The sequence below is a fragment of the Tamandua tetradactyla genome, chromosome 6 (genome assembly GCF_023851605.1).
Source record: "Tamandua tetradactyla isolate mTamTet1 chromosome 6, mTamTet1.pri, whole genome shotgun sequence".
NCBI lineage: Eukaryota > Metazoa > Chordata > Mammalia > Pilosa > Myrmecophagidae > Tamandua > Tamandua tetradactyla.
Window position 1 is genome coordinate 30,840,392 of NC_135332.1, and position 13,931 is coordinate 30,854,322.

The 13,931-nt window shown below is 37.1% G+C and overlaps 1 protein-coding gene across 4 annotated transcripts in view; it reads right to left on the bottom strand.

Annotated features, from left to right (window-relative positions):
• SPOP (speckle type BTB/POZ protein) overlaps positions 1-13,931 on the bottom strand; it is a 100,478-nt gene that overhangs the window by 71,316 nt on the left and 15,231 nt on the right. The window lies entirely within an intron of this gene.

Genomic DNA, 13,931 nt, shown 5'->3' on the forward strand with positions numbered 1-13,931 from the left:
CTTTCCTGCTGAAAACACTTCAAAAGATAGGAATACAAGGGAACTTCCTTAAAATGATAGAGGGAATATATGAAAAACCCACAGCTAATATCATCCTCAATGGGGAAAAATTGAAAACTTTCCCCCTAAGATCAGGAACAAGACAAGGATGTCCACTATCACCACTATTATTCAACATTGTGTTGGAAGTTCTAGCCAGAGCAATTAGGCAAGAAAAAGAAATACAAGGCATCAAAATTGGAAAGGAAGAAGTAAAACTATCACTGTTTGCAGACGATATGATACTATATGTAGAAAACCCAGAAAAATCCACAACAAAATTACTAGAGCTAATAAATGAGTACAGCAAAGTAGCAGGCTACAAGATCAACATTCAAAAATCTGTAGCTTTTCTATACACTAGTAATGAACAAGCTGAGGTAGAAATCAAGAAACGAATCCCATTTACAATTGCAACTAAAAGAATAAAATACCTAGGAATAAATTTAACCAAAGAGACAAAAAACCTATATAAAGAAAACTACAAAAAACTGTTAAAAGAAATCACAGAAGACCTAAATAGATGGAAGGGCGTACCGTGTTCATGGATTGGAAGACTAAATATAGTTAAGATGTCAATCCTACCTAAATTGATTTACAGATTCAATGCAATACCAATCAAAATCCCAACAACATATTTTTCAGAAATAGAAAAACCAATAAGCAAATTTATCTGGAAGGGCAGGGTACCCCGAATTGCTAAAAACATCTTGAGGAAAAAAAACGAAGCTGGAGGTCTCGCGCTGCCTGACTTTAAGGCATATTATGAAGCCACAGTGGTCAAAACAGCATGGTATTGGCATAAAGATAGATATATCGACCAATGGAATCGAATAGAGTGCTCAGATATAGACCCTCTCATCTATGGACATTTGATCTTTGATAAGGCAGTCAAGCCAACTCACCTGGGACAGAACAGTCTCTTCAATAAATGGTGCCTAGAGAACTGGATATCCATATGCAAAAGAATGAAAGAAGACCCATCTCTCACACCCTATACAAAAGTTAACTCAAAATGGATCAAAGATCTAAACATTAGGTCTAAGACCATAAAACAGTTAGAGGAAAATGTTGGGAGATATCTTATGGATCTTACAACTGGAGGTGGTTTTATGGACCTTAAACCTAAAGCAAGAACACTGAAGAAGGAAAGAAATAAATGGGAGCTCCTCAAAATTAAACACTTTTGTGCATCAGAGAACTTCATCAAGAAAGTAGAAAGACAGCCTACACAATGGGAGACAATATTTGGAAATGACATATCAGATAAGGGTCTAGTATCCAGAATTTATAAAGAGATTATTCAACTCAACAACAAAAAGACAGCCAACCCAATTACAAAATGGGAAAAAGACTTAAACAGACACCTACCAGAAGAAGAAATACGGATGGCCAAGAGGCACATGAAGAGATGCTCAATGTCCCTGGCCATTAGAGAAATGCAAATCAAAACCACAATGAGATATCATCTCACACCCACCAGAATGGCCATTATCAACAAAACAGAAAATGACAAGTGCTGGAGAGGATGCGGAGAAAGAGGCACACTTATTCACTGTTGGTGGGAATGTCAAAGGGTGCAACCACTGTGGAAGGCAGTTTGGCGGTTCCTCAAAAAGCTGAATATAGAATTGCCATACGACCCAGCAATACCATTGCTAGGTATCTACTCAAAGGACTTAAGGGCAAAGACACAAACGGACATTTGCACACCAATGTTTATAGCAGCGTTATTTACAATTGCAAAGAGATGGAAACAGCCAAAATCTCCATCAACAGAAGAGTGGCTAAACAAACTGTGGTATATACATACGATGGAATATTATGCAGCTTTAAGACAAGATAAACTTGTGAACCATGTAATAACATGGATGGACCTAGAGAATATTATGCTGAGTGAATCCAGCCAAAAACTAAAGGACAAATACTGTATGGTCCCACTGTTGTGAACGGACATTCGAGAATAAACTTGAAATATGTCATTGGTAACAGAGTTCAGCAGGAGTTAGAAACAGGGTAAGACAATGGGTAATTGAAGCTGAAGGGATACAGATTGTGCAACAGGACTAGATACAAAAACTCAAAAATGGACAGCACAATAATACCTAATTGTAAAGTAATCATGTTAAAATACTGAACGAAGCTGCATCTGAGCTATAGGGTTTTTTTTTGTTTTTGTTTGCTTGTTGGTTTGTTTGTTGTTGTTGTTTTTTACTATTACTACTACTTTTATTTCTTTTCTTTATATTGACATTTTATATCTTTTTCTGTTGTGTTGCTAGTTCCTCTAAACTGATGCAAATGTACTAAGAAACAATGATCATGCATCTATGTGATGATGTTAAGAATTACTGAGTGCATATGTAGAATGGTATGATTTCTAAATGTTGTGTTAATTTCTTTTTTTTCTTTCCGTTAATAAAAAAAAAAAAAAAAGAATTCAACTTGGGGAAGTTGAATTTCTTCCTGTTCTCACCATTCCCCGAAGGGGGCTTTGCAACTACTTTTCCACTCACTGATCGAATCACTCTGGGATTCATCGGGGCATCACTCTGGACAAACCAACAAAATCTCATGTCCTACCTGAGATTCCAAGTATTTATCGCGTTCAATCAAACTATCTACATAAGTTATATTAGGAAATGCACTAGTCAAAATATAAATTTTGTAACAAATAAACTGTGGGTGGTAACTTTTGATTAGATGGTTTCCATGGATTCAAGGTGGGGTTGTTAGTGGAGCCCTTTAAGAGGGAACCACTTTGGAAAAACCTTTTAACCACAAGAGCTAACAAAGCCCACACAGCCAGAGACCTTTGGAGATGAAGAAGGAAAATGCTCCTGGGGGAGCTTGATGAAACAAGAAGCTGGGAGAGAAAGCCGGTAGATTTTGCCATGGACCCTTCCAGTTGAGAGAGAAACCCTGAACTTCATCGGCCTTCTTGAGTGAAGGTAAACTCTTATTGGTGCCTTAATTTGGACATTTTCATAGCCTCAGAACTGTAATCTTGCAACTTAATAAATTCCCCTTTTCAAAAGCCATTCTGTTTCTGGTATATTGTATTCCAGCAGCTTGTAAACTAGAATAGGTATCAATAACTTTCACAGAAGGAAGTTTCTCATCTATGCAGAGGGTGTTTCCAGAAGTGGTGACTGGATGGCAATGAAGTAAGTGATCACCAAGTCAAATTACAATCCAGAGATCGACCATCACTACCACACTAACCTATCAGCAGACCCCTACGGTGGAGGGGAACTCCCACTGACCTGGCATCTCTGATCAATGTTCGAGTGCAGGGGTATACTGAATCCAATACAGTACTATGGGTCTAAGTGTTGGAAGGACTTCAACTTCAATTACTCCCATAGCCATTCCACTTCAAATGCTCATCCACACTCCAAAACTTCAACAAGGGTTTCTTAGAAATTTCTCCACGTCCTAGATACTAACTTCAGAATTTTTCTCTCTGAATTACTATCCCTCAACCAAGAGGAAGGGAAAAGTCAAGATGAGAAAAGAAAAAGTACAAAAGCCCTGAGGGGGGACCTAACTAGATATATTAGAAGAATAGAAAGAAAGTCAGTGTGGCTTGAACATGGTGATCAGAGGAAAACATTCTATGAGGGAAGAAATAAGCATGGACCATATTATAGAGGACCTAACAGGTCATGATAAAGACTATGATGTTGTTCATAAATTTTGCCACTCCCAGGGTGAATCAATTTTTTACAAACATTTCAAGCTTCATCTGTTCTTCCAAATCATAGTGCCTGCCTGCTAAGCAGCCTCTCCAACATGTCAATACATCCAGAGCCAAACACTATCTTTTCTCCCAAAGCAGCCTCTCCTGACAATCTTATATCTTATTCATCTTGGCTTGGTATCTCAGTTACCTTTCTTTCCTTGCCTACTGTCCACCTTCACTAAATACGGGCTCCACAGGTTCTCAAATATCTCCATGCCTACTCTTTCTTTCCCAGTCCCACTGCTATCATCCTATTTCAAGCTAGCACCAATTCTTAATCAGATTACTGGAACAGGCTAACTAGTTTCCACACCTCCAGTTCTTTCCCCATCAAATTTATCTTATGTGGTATCAGTTAGTTACTTTTAAGACCATCAATAAGCAGATGCACAAAATTGATTACTTCAAGCCCTGATTTTACTTCAAGCTCCACTCACATCTGCCTACTTAACATATTTATATTTAGATTGCTTCATTTGCATTCCAAACTTAACATGTCTAAAACTGAACTACTGATTTTTAATCTTTCCTCCAAATTCCTCAGCTACTCCTCTTAATCCTCCCTAGCCTCCCATTCCCATCTAAGTGGCACCTCTACCTGTTCATTTGCTTAAGCCAGAAATCTAGGAATCAAGATTCTTAACACTTTTCTCTCACTCAACCTCCACATTTAATCTATAATTAAATTGATTCTTTCTCTAACATATTTTTCAACTCTATCTACTTCTCTCCATCTCCCCTGCCACTGAGCCCACCTGCAAAGATTCTTATTTAATTGATCTGAGGTGAAGTCTTGGCTTCAGGAGTTTTAAAAGTTCCCAGGTGATCCTAATAAGCAGCTCAGGATTAGAACCATTACTCTATAGCATCTGGACTCCCACTAACCTCTCTGATCTCATTTCTACTACTCTCTTCCTTGCTCATGCAACTCTAACCACACTTCTGCCTCCTTGCTGGTTCCCTGAATACGCAGTTACAAACCTCATGGTTTTTGCCCTTGCTATCCCCTCTGAGTGCTCTTTCCATTAGATACCTTGTATGGTTCACTCCTTCACTTTTTACAGATATTTACTCAGCATTACCTTTGTAATGTTTTAATGAGGCATTCCCTGGACACTATCTAAAATTTCATCCCCCATCCTCCACCCCAACACTCCCTATCCCTTTCTCAGGCTTTATATTTCTTCTTGGGACTTAATACCTTCCAATACACCATATTTTTACCTATCTTGCTTATTGTATAAATACAAGGTCAGTGAGCATGGGATTTTTGTCTGTTCCTCAACTGTATCCCCAACACCTAGAACAGCATCTGGCGCATAATAGGTGCTCAATTAATATTTAATTACTCAGCATAACCTTCCCTGATGATTCCAAGTAAATGTAATCTCCCTATTATTCCCTCTAATAGTAATTTATTTCCATCATAGCATTTACAATAATTTATAACTATTTTTGCATTTATTTACAGAAGCTCTTTTCTGAAGACCACAAATTCCATGAGAACAGGGATTTTCAGTTTGGTTCCCTATTATACACACTGTGCCACATGATGTATTTGGCAGAGTAGCTGTTCAAAAAACATTCAGTGAATGAAATAAAAAATGAACAAGGTCAAAAACTATTTTTCTTTGATCAAAAACTTTCAGTTTCCCTTGGATTTTTCCTGCATTCATCTGACTTGCAACTATGCACGTGAATCGACACCTTGAATCTGTTATTTTTCAAAATATTGCACTCTTATTTCCAGACACAGAACACTGGCATACAGATCACCAAAAATGTTATCCTTGAGCACCTTGTCAACTATTCCAAGGAAAAATTATTTTTTAAATATAGAAAGGAATTGCAGAAAAAAACAATTTCAAAAAGAATAGGCTCCACTCTAATTAAGATGTCGGAGTGAAAAATTTCAAGGCTCAGTTCCCCCTCAGAAGCTCTGAACAATGAGTAAGAACTTGCAGAAACATATTTCTCAAAGCTCCAGAAAAGTTAAAGGACTGTAGTAACAGCAGAAGGACTGAATAAAGAAAAAAATCTACGTACAAGAACCTTATGGTGCCTTGGCTGACCCCTTCTCAGCCCTCACAGGCTCAGCAGACAGCCTGTGCTCCCAGTGCAACAACCCTTGTGCCAATAAAGGAGGAATTTACAAGGAGTAAATCCTCATGTATCATGTACACAGGGAAATTCCTAGGGCCAAATATGCATGCCCATGACAAGACACATATGCAGAAAGGACCAGGATGGCCCCATGGCTTTGGCCTGGAGCTATTCTCTAAACACACTGTACAAATAAATGCTGAAGGAGAGCATTCCCTCAGATCAATCTGCAAAGACTGGGAAAGTTATTTTCTTTTTTCCCTTTGTTAGCTCTTGGCATTCAAAGAAAACTCGATCATAACACTAGCTGGATATAAGTGTAAAGACACACCTCAGAGTCTAAATTCTAGCTATAACACATGAAAATGTCAAAATGTCCAGGTTTCAGCAAAAGGTTACAAAATACACAAAGAAACAGGAAGCCATGGCCCAGGCAAAGAAGATTAAAGTATTAGACCTTCAACAAGGAGAATCATTTGGGGCATTCCAGACAAAAGCTTTTCAAAAAGTCCTAAATTTGCTCAAAGAATGAAAGGAAAACATGGACAAAGAACTCAAAGACATTAAGAAAACTACAGATGAACACAAAGAGAATATCAATAGAGAGATGGAAATTATGAAAAGGAAACAAACAAGAGCTGAAAACTACAGTAAAAAAACTTGAAAATAGAAGAGTTCAATAGCAGATTGGAGCTGGTAGAAGAAACAATCAATGAAGTGGAAGATAACTGAAATCATCCAGTCTGTGGAGATGAAAGAAGAAAAATGAAGTTAACGGGAACCTGAGGAACATGTGAGACATCATTAAGCATACCCAATATATGCATTATGGGAGTCCCAGAAGGAAAAGAGAGAAAGGAGTAGAGAGAAATTCAAAGAAATAATGGCTGAAATTTTACTAAATTTAATAAAAGACATGAATATACACATCCAAGATGCTCAACAAACTCCAAACAGAATAAATTCATGCCAAAACATTATAATCAGACCACCGAATGCCAACAATAAAGAGAGAATTCTAAAAACCACTAGAGAGAAGAAACATGTCACATAGCAAGCCTCAATAAGATTAAGTGCTGATTACTCATCAGAAATCAGAGGCAAGAAGGCAATAGGATGACATATTTAAAATGTTCAAAGTAAAAAATTGCCACCCAAGAATTCTGTACCTGCAAAACTGTCTTTCAAAAATGAGGGAGGGGTCAGGGAACTGTGGCTCATGGCAGAGTTCTCACCTGTCATGCCAGAGACCTGGGTACATTTTCGGTGCCTGCCCATGTAAAAAAAAAAAGGCTAAAAATGAGAGCAGGATTAAGATATTGCCAGATACACAAAAGCTGAGGGACTTCGTTGCCACAAGACATTCTAAAGTGAGTTCTGCAAGTTGAAAGAAAGGGCACTAGACAATTGACTGAGACCACTTGAAGAAATAAAGATACTGGTAAAGATAATGACATAAGTAAATAAAAATGCCAGTACTATTGTATTTCTTATTTCTAACTCCACTTTTTAATTCTCCCAGGATCCAAAAGGCAAATGCAAAAATGCAATTAAAAAAAAGCAATAATAAATCAGTGGTTCTGAACTCATAATGTATGAACATGTAATTTGTGACAAGAACTACATAAGGATGGGGACATGAAGGAGTGTAAGAACATAGTTTATGTACACTACAGAAATTAATTTGCTATCAAAGCAAGTAAGGTTGTTACAGATCATGGTGTTAAATTTAAGTCCCACAGTAATAACAAAGAAAATATAAGAGACTATGCAAACTCACAGAGACAGAAAGTAGAATATAAACAAGTTACGGCATGGGGAACAGGGGTAAGGGGGAGGTAATGCAACATGAGTGTATAGATTTTGTTTGGGGTGAAGGAAAGTTGTAGTAAGGGATAGTGGTAAGGGTACTGCAACACTGTGAATGTGATTAATCCCATTGAATGGTATGCTTGGGAGGAAAATTTAAAAAAAAAAAGATGAACTAAAGAGATAATGGCACTTAAAATAACACATGATCCTGGATGGGATCTAAGAATGGAAGGGAAAAGGCTCAAAAGAAAATTACTGGGACATAAAAAAATTGGCATATACAATGTAAGCTTTATATCAACGTTAAATTTATTAAACTTGATAACTGTACTTAAAGTGCTTACATAAGTGAATATCCTTGTTCATAGGAAATGTACATGGAAGTATTATATGCTCAAGAGTATGATGTGTAAACCTGCTCTCAGATGATTCTAAAAACAGAAAGAGAGAAAGACAGAAAGATGGAAGGAAGGAAAGAAATAGCAAAGGCAGCAAAATGTTAAAATTGGTGGATCTGGGTATCTGAGAGGGTGGAGGCATGCTGGAGTTCTCTGTATGAGGTTTGTATTATTTCTGCAACTGTCCTCCAAGTTTGAAATTATTTCAAAGTAAAAGTTTTTTCAAAGGATTTTTAAAATAATAAATAAATAAAATTATGAGGTAAAAAAAATAAAACACCCAGTTTCTAACACTTACTTTAACCAAAACTGCTTGGCCTTAGCAGAAGACAATCTACGTTCTGGAACAATTTACCTTCCAGTCTCACTTCCAAGCATCCTTTGCTTTAGTCACACTACACTGTTCATTATTTCTAGTACATACCCCATACCAAAAAACAGAATTTCCCCATCTCCACATTTGGCTCATGACATTCTTTCTGCATGAATTCCTTTCTCTATCTCTGCCAATAAAAATTCCAACCTTCAAAATATCTACCATAAAAAAAAAAAATCTACCATTTAAAACCAAGTCAAATGTAACCTTCATAAAGACAATCCTGGTCCCCAACCTCAGCTTCCCCAACTGAATGATCCCTTCCTCTTCTGAACACCAAAAATATAAAGTGATTCAACTCCCTAACACTCCCCCACCTTCTACAATACCTTTTGCTTATAGCCACTCAATAGGTACTTGTTCAAATAAAGTCAGTTATCACCACTACTCCTTTCTCCCCCTAGCAAAACATATTTAAATTGGCGGGGGGTGGGGGGGGAGTGGGTTCCTCTTTAGCAAGGCCCTTTTATGACCAAAAGACACAGAGATGGAATGGTGGATTCTTAGTCTTAACCATCCCTTCTATGGTTCTTTGCAAAAGGCCTTTCCACATGCAATTTTTGGAGCTCAGATTTTTTAATGTATTCAATTGCCTGAAAAATGTTAAGCTAAATGTGCTACAACGGTGATAAAAATTCTATAAGCTTTATAAAATGGGTTATCATTCTAAGATTACTGCATATTTTAAGACTATCTGGCTAAAAATCAAATTACCTTAAACTACACTGTTTGAAGACAATATTCCTAGAAAACATTTCTGTTCAACAGTATGACACTTTGTATGATCTTTTAAAATATTCCATCCATTTCTACATCATGTTAAGTAATGTTAAGTGATTTCACTACCAATCCAGCAAAATCCTACCATGAAACACTACTGTACCATATGTAATATTTTGTTACCCCGTGTGCCAATTTGAAAGTATTATGTACCCAAGAAAATCATGTTTTAATCCTGAATCAATATTGTGGGGGCAGCCATTTTTTTTCATCCTGATCCGATACTGCAGGCCAGAAACTTTTGATTAGATTATTTCCACAGAGATGCAACATACTTGTGGGTGTGACCTTTTGATTAGTTGGAGATATGATTCGTTCTACTCCAGGTAGGTCTCAATTAGTTTACTAGAGCCTTTAAAAGGGGAAACATTTTGGAGAAACCTCAGAAACGACAGAAACCTCAAAGCCGACAGAGAGGAGAGCTGACAGAAACTTCAGAGCCCAGAGCTGACACAGATGCCGACACTTGGAGAACAGAGACTCATATGTTTGGAGATGCTCGGGCCCAGCAGATGTCACCGTGAGATGTTAAGCAAGTCAGAACCTGGAGTGAGCCAAGGGAACCCAAGAGATGAAAGCCAGTCCCAGAGAAACAAAGTGAGGAACCCCCACAGGAACAGAGGCTGAAAGCAATGGGCAGGAGTAAGGGACCAGCAGATGCCAGCTATGTGTCTTCCCAACTGACAGAAGTGTTACAGACCCATCAGCCTTTCCTGAAGTCAGTTATCTTTCTCAGGTTATCTTCCTTAGTTTGGACACTTTCTTGGCACTCGAACTGTAAACTTGTAACTTATTCTATTTTTAAAAGCTGTTCCATTTCTGGTATATTGCATTCCAGCAGCATTCAAACTAATACGCCCTACTAAAAACCTCTCCTAAAGACATGTTTCTCAAAGTGTGGTCCGCAGTTCCCTGTAGGTCACTGAGACCCTTTCAAGGGGTCTGTTATGTCAATAATGAGTTACATGATACTAGGAAACTATTTATCTTTTTTATTCATTGATATTTGCACTGATGATGCAAAAAGCAGTAATAGGCAAAACTGCCAGTGCCTTAGTGTGAATAAAGAAAATTGCATCAAACTATACTAGAGTTGAGAACTGTCAGGTTCCTGAAATCTGCCCAGGAGCAAGGGAGAAGCAGGAGAAGCAGTTGAGCAAAGCAGGATACACTGTTCAACCACAGGGCATGGACTAATCACAATAACCCATTTATAATCCTTAATTTGAATGTTTATTCAGCCTATTGCAATAGCTTACTTACAACCCTTAATTTACATGTTTACTAACCAATCACAAGAATTTACAGACAGCCAATCACAATAGCCTACTTGCAACCCTTAATCTGAATGTTTACCAACCAATGACAGTGTACCCAATATCTCAAATTCTACCTCCCTCTGTTTAATCTGATAAAAAACCCTCACGCCAAAGGACCAGGCATGTGTCTCTTCCTTGAGCACACCCATGCTCACCCAAGAGTGTACTTTCTTTCTCTTCAATAAACTTTTCTCACGTGTTTATACCTGCTTGTCTTATCCTTGAATTTCTTCTCACAAGACGGTGAGCCTGAAATGGGAGCTTCAGTGGCAGAGTCATTGTGTCTTTTGCCAACATGCACATTAAAATTAAATTAAAATTTTAATTAAAAATTAAAAATATTTAATTTTTTAATTTTAAAAAATTAAAAACAATTTCACTTACGAATATCTTTCATGAAGCAGTTAAGAATTATTAATTTTATTAAATCTGAATCCTTGAATAGAAGACTGTGCTAGTTTGAAACACTTATGTACCCCAGAAAAGCCATGTTCTTTTTCTAATCCAATCTTGTGGGGGCAGACCTATTATTAAGGGTGGAGACCTTTGATTAGATTGTTTCCATGGAGACTGACCCACTCAATTGTGGGTATAGCCTTTTGATTAGATAGAGATGGGAGGTGGGTCTTGATTAGTTTACTGGAGTCCTTTAAAAGGGGAAACATTTTGGAGTTGCTTCAGAACTGACAGAGACACAGATGTTTAGAAATGCAGAAGCCCCAGGAGACACCAGGAGCTGAGAGAGACAACAGAGACACAGAGCCAACAGACGTGTAGAAATGCAGAGGGCTGAAAGAGCGAACTGAAGCTAGACAGGAACCAGAGCCCAAAGACAGAGACACTAAAGATGCAGAAAAAAAATGCCCCTGGGAGTAGTTTGCAATCAGAAGCCAAAGGCCCTGCAGATGCCAGCTATGTATGTTCCTAGCTGACCTAGGCCATCAGTCTTTCATGAGTCGAGGTATCTTTCTCTGGATGCCTTATTTTGGACATTTTTGTGGCCTTAGAACTGTAAACTTGTAACAATAAATTTCCTTATAAAAGTCAATGCATTTCTGGTATATTGCATTCTAGCAGCATTAGCAAACTAAAACAAGGACTTAAAACTAACAGGAAGTACGCAAAAGCACTTTACAGATATTCACTTTACAATGGTTACCTCAAGGAAAAGCGCTTGTTAACTCTGAGTTGTGAGCTGAATGAGCTGCTTTTTTCATGGAACATTACTTTTACTTGAAGGAACAGTAGACAAAGTGTGGTTATTCAGATATAAGTATGCAACAGACATTTTCTTGAAAGTGAAGTGAGTCTGTCACTTCAAGGAAAACAAGAAGGCAGCACTTGTTGCCAATGATAAAATCAGAGCTTTTAATAAAAAAAATTTGAACTTTGGCAACCTTGTATCTGCCACAGTGAGCTTGGTGATATTAACTAATGTGAGTTTTTTGATATTCCACTATGAAATGTGTCCATATCTGAAAGATGTGTATAACTCAATAAACCAGTATTTCCCAAATAACCCATGCATGCCATTATAAAATCATGCATGGGTAAGACAGCCATTGAAAGTACAAGACAGACGAATGAATATTAATGTTAACAGTAGCATCAATATGGGTTCAGAATCCACACTTCTGCTTAGTTTCTTAGTTTAGTAAGAAACTATCACTTGTCAAGTTTTGGTATGGTATCAGAGAAGAACTTGCACAATTATCTGAAAAAAATATAAAATACTCCCTCCTTTCCCAACTTCATATCTTTGTGAAGCTGTAATATCTTCATATACTTCAGTCAAAACTATCACTCAGACAATGTAGAAGCAGTTATGGGAATCTGTCTTAGATATTTAAGAGATCTGCAGATGTAAAAAAAATTCCATTCTTCCTAATTTTTTTGAAAAGTTATTTTTTACAAAAATATATCACTTATGTTAGCATCAGATAGATTTATTGTTATTTAAATTAATTTATTAAAATTTAATTCTTTGTTTTAACTTCTAATTCCATGAATATCAATAATTGACACGCATAGTAGATATCACCTTGTTATTCAAGATGAAATGGGGAGGCTGGAGGGAACTGCCTGAAAATGTAGAGCTGTGTCCCAGTAACCATGTTTCTTGATGGTGATTGTATAATGATAAAGCTTTCATAATGTGACTGTGTGACTGTGAAAACCTTGTGTCTGATGCTCCTTTTACCTACCTTGTCAACAGATGAGCAGAACATATGGAATAAAAATAAATAGGAGGAACAAATGTTAAAATAAAAAATAATAATAATAATTGACACACATAAACAAAAGCTCTTTGGAGTTCTCAATAATTTTTAAGCATTTAAAAAAGTCCTGAGACCAAAAAGTTTGAAAATTGCTGCTGTAAGAGACTGTCTCTGGCTCCAGCCACCCCCAAAACTGCTGTTTGTACCAAATTTTCCCACTCCTATCTCCAAGACAGGTTGAACCTGGGGCAGATATCTGGCACAGGGGAAATCAATCCCCAGACTGACCCAATCAGATTCTTCTCAGAAATCTGAATCAAGTCTAATTAGGAGACTGGGTCCTATTTATATCAGAACACTAGAATCCATTACTTTTATTGCTAAAGTCTCTGGGACTGTTTTTGTCCCAGGCTCTTCTGAAGCCTGGTTGTTCAACTTTCCTTTGGATTCTACAGCAGTTATTTCTTTTTTATTTATCTCCTTTTATTTGAACTAGTTTAAGTAGGTTTCTTTTCCTTATAAAAAATACTCAAGGTCTTTACCAAAGTGCTTTATTTGGTGTCTTTATCCCAGACAACAAATTATAACAAGGTTCTCCTCCATTTGAAGACCATATCCTTATAAATAGTGAAATCACACCAACAAAACTAAAAATTGAATGGAAACTATAGGCTAAAGCAAAACAATGATCAGCTATTAGATACAGGAGGCTTGATTTTTTTAAATCTCTTTTGGAGAAGGCCATTATATATCATGTCAATATATTTAGACAACAAATGCTTTCATTAAAATGTACCAACCTGACAGGGTTTTTCAGGGAGTTAGCTTGATGAATAGAAAAAGAACAAGGTAATGGGATTTGCCCTGCCAGACATGAACAATTAATATAAAGTTATGAAAATTAAGACAGTTTGGTACCAGCATAAGACAGGAAAACCGACCAAGTGGTTCAAGACACACAAACCTTCATATATATAGAAATGTACATGTCGCATTACAAAGTAGTAGAAAAAGATGACCTATGTAATATATGATACTGGGGCACCGGGTTATCCTTTTGAGAAAAAATTAAATTCTTATTCATGCCAAACATAAAAATAATTTCCAGGGGATTAGAGACCACAATGTGAAAAACAAAGC